The sequence below is a fragment of the Marmota marmota genome, unplaced genomic scaffold (genome assembly GCF_001458135.2).
Source record: "Marmota marmota marmota unplaced genomic scaffold, marMar, whole genome shotgun sequence".
NCBI classification, from domain to species: Eukaryota; Metazoa; Chordata; class Mammalia; order Rodentia; family Sciuridae; genus Marmota; species Marmota marmota.
Window position 1 is genome coordinate 8,803,196 of NW_025999945.1, and position 2,720 is coordinate 8,805,915.

The 2,720-nt window shown below is 43.4% G+C and overlaps 1 protein-coding gene across 3 annotated transcripts in view; it reads right to left on the minus strand.

The window, feature by feature from the left end:
• The window catches only part of Cpeb3 (cytoplasmic polyadenylation element binding protein 3), a 208,803-nt gene extending 206,234 nt beyond the window's left edge, over positions 1-2,569 (minus strand). For all 3 annotated transcript variants that reach the window (XM_048801752.1, XM_048801751.1, XM_048801746.1), the window contains exon 1: positions 2,438-2,569. The gene's annotated coding sequence lies outside the window, so the exon portion shown is untranslated. The remainder of the gene's footprint in view (positions 1-2,437) is intronic.
• Between the last annotated feature and the right edge of the window lie 151 nt (positions 2,570-2,720).

A 2,720-nucleotide genomic window follows, 5' to 3' on the forward strand; every position in this document is an offset into this window, starting at 1 on the left:
TTATAGAATGCATCAGAACTTCATTCCTTGTTATTGTCTAAACAATATTATATTATATTGCTACACTACATGCAGCTTATCCATTTATCAGTTGATGGATTTGAATTTTCATATCTTGGATGTCAGGAATAATGATGCCATGAACATTCACAAACAAATCTTTGTGTAGATATATGTTTTCATTTCTCCTAGGAGATCTTTAGACATGAAATTACTATGTCAGAGCTGATCACTCTTATTATTATTTTTTGAAGTGCCATGGATTCCAAAGGCCTCAGACAAGCTAGGTAAGTGAGTACCACTTATCTACACTTATCAGCCACTTATCTACATCCCCAGTCCTTTAAAAATATACCTACGCACATGCACATATATGTATATATAATTTCTCCCTAGATTGCCCAGGCTGGCCATCAACTTGTGATCTTCCTGCCTCCCTCCCAAGTAGCTGGGATTACAGGCATGAACCAACTGACAGTGGCTAATTTTCATGTCTTGGATGTTAGGAATAATGATGCCATGAACATCTTGGTTATAGCATAATGTTTTTCAAGTTTGTTTGTTTGTTATAGAATGCATCAGAACTTCATTCCTTGTTATTGTCTAAACAATATTATATTATATTGCTATACTACATGCATCTTATCCATTTATCAGTTGATGGATTTGAATTTTCATGTCTTGGATGTGAATAACAGAATTGCGGGGGGGGGGGGGGGATGCTGGGGAAAGCAAATCCAGGACTTTATATATGCTAGCCAAGTACTCTACCGCTCAGCTACACCCTCAACACCCTATAACAGATTTTTTTTCCTACTTCAAAGAGTTTTTGAAATAGCTGGGGAAACTGACTTTTCATAAAAAATGCAAATATAAAATTCATTTTTGGTATAATAAGGCCAATCTGCACAAGGCTTTCTATTAGCATAATTATATTGTATTTTCTAATGTAGGGTCAAATAGAAATTTTGGGATGAAATTCCTTTTAGTGTAAATCATAAAGCTAAATGGAGTCTGCACTAGTCTAATCAATGCACTAGGTTAAATTCTGTTTTTAAGTCAGATGTCTATATACAAATCCTTATGGCTGACAACTGCTTAAGAGATAAACACAGCAGAGGAGGGCTTACACACAAGGAACAAAAAAAAATAAGAATCTAAAATATTAGGTGGACGCAGTGGTGTATACCTGTAACCCTAGCTACTTGGGAGACTGAGGCAGGAGGATTAAATGTCAGCCAGCCTAGGCAACTTAGACTCTGTATCAAATAAGAAAATGGAAAAAAACAAAAAAGAAAAAGGAGAAAGGAGGAAAAAATGAGAAAGAAAAAAAATTTAAATATTATATATCCTGATTAAACACTTATTTTAATATTTAAATATTATATATCCTGATTAAACACTTATTTTCCTTCTCTAGGGTGGGCTTGAGAAAAAGATGAATATTAATTATAATACCCCAAACTCATAAAAGCATATGCTGAAATATGCTTTCATAAAAGCATATTTCAGAAATTGGGGAACAAATAAACTTCTAGTCATATGTTATTTATTTATTTATTCTGGCAATGTACACTCTACTGCAAATATATTCAGAGAGCAAACCTCAAACACTTATTAAGACCTGATTATAAAATTCTACATTAAATAAGAACGTGAAAAACACATTTTCATTTGAAGAAAAAGCCAACATCTTGCAGCAAAAATTAGGCATAATCAAGGCAGAAGCTACGAAACGTCCTACCAATCACACCACTAAAGAACGCTACAGGTAGCCCAAAATACGCATTCGCTTCAGTCAACTGCTCCTCCCCTCCCACCAAAGCTATTCCTAGAACGTCAGAGAATAGCCCATCCAGTGATTTGTGACTTCTCTCTTTTTATCCCCTCCCCGCCATCCACCTGCTTGGAGGTGTCAAGGAGACAAGAAATGGTTAACAGTGACCAGCAGCAGAAAGAGAAACAAACATCCCTGACAACCCACAGCTGAGTAAGCAAGCGCTGTTTATTCACCAACATGTTCCATTTGGAGACCGTCAGCGAGCCCTTGAAAGCTCATTGAAGGCGCATTTGAGAAGGCTCCTAGAGGAGAGAATCGTCTTTTCTCCCCCCACCCTCCAAACACACCGACGCTCGCTCGGGTGGAAACGGTCGGGTCGCGGCAGCCCCGACCCACCGCCCCCTTGGGAATAACCTCACGCACTGAAGCATCCGACCCCTTGCGGGGGTTGTGTAACTCCCCCCAAACCGGCTCTGACGTGGGAGAGGCTGGCTCCAGAGCGGGGGGCTTCCCCCCGCCGCCCCGGCCCGCCCCGACGCCACAACCGGGACTGAGGACCTTGACGAGAAATGGCCCTTCAGCCCATTCCCCTCACCTGGCTCCGTCCCACCTGAGGGCGAGAGCTGAGGGGAAAAGAAACAGGCAGGGAGGGCTGACCTTGTTGCTACTGACAGTGGAACGGCACATCCTGCTGCTTCCCGGAAAGCGGCCCGAAGGACATTTTTCCCCCTGGAGGAAGGAAACCTGAGGGCGCGGGCCGGGCGGCGGCGGTGGTCCGGGCGGGCTGTGCAGCCTCTATCGGGGACGGTCCGAGGACTACATCTCCCAGGCTGCTCTGGGCCGCCCTGCGTCGTGACCCCGGCGCGCACGGAGGCGGCGACTCTTACCTCACAGAGGTAGCTCCTCCGCCGGCAGCAACTCGGCGCCCGCGGTCCATGGA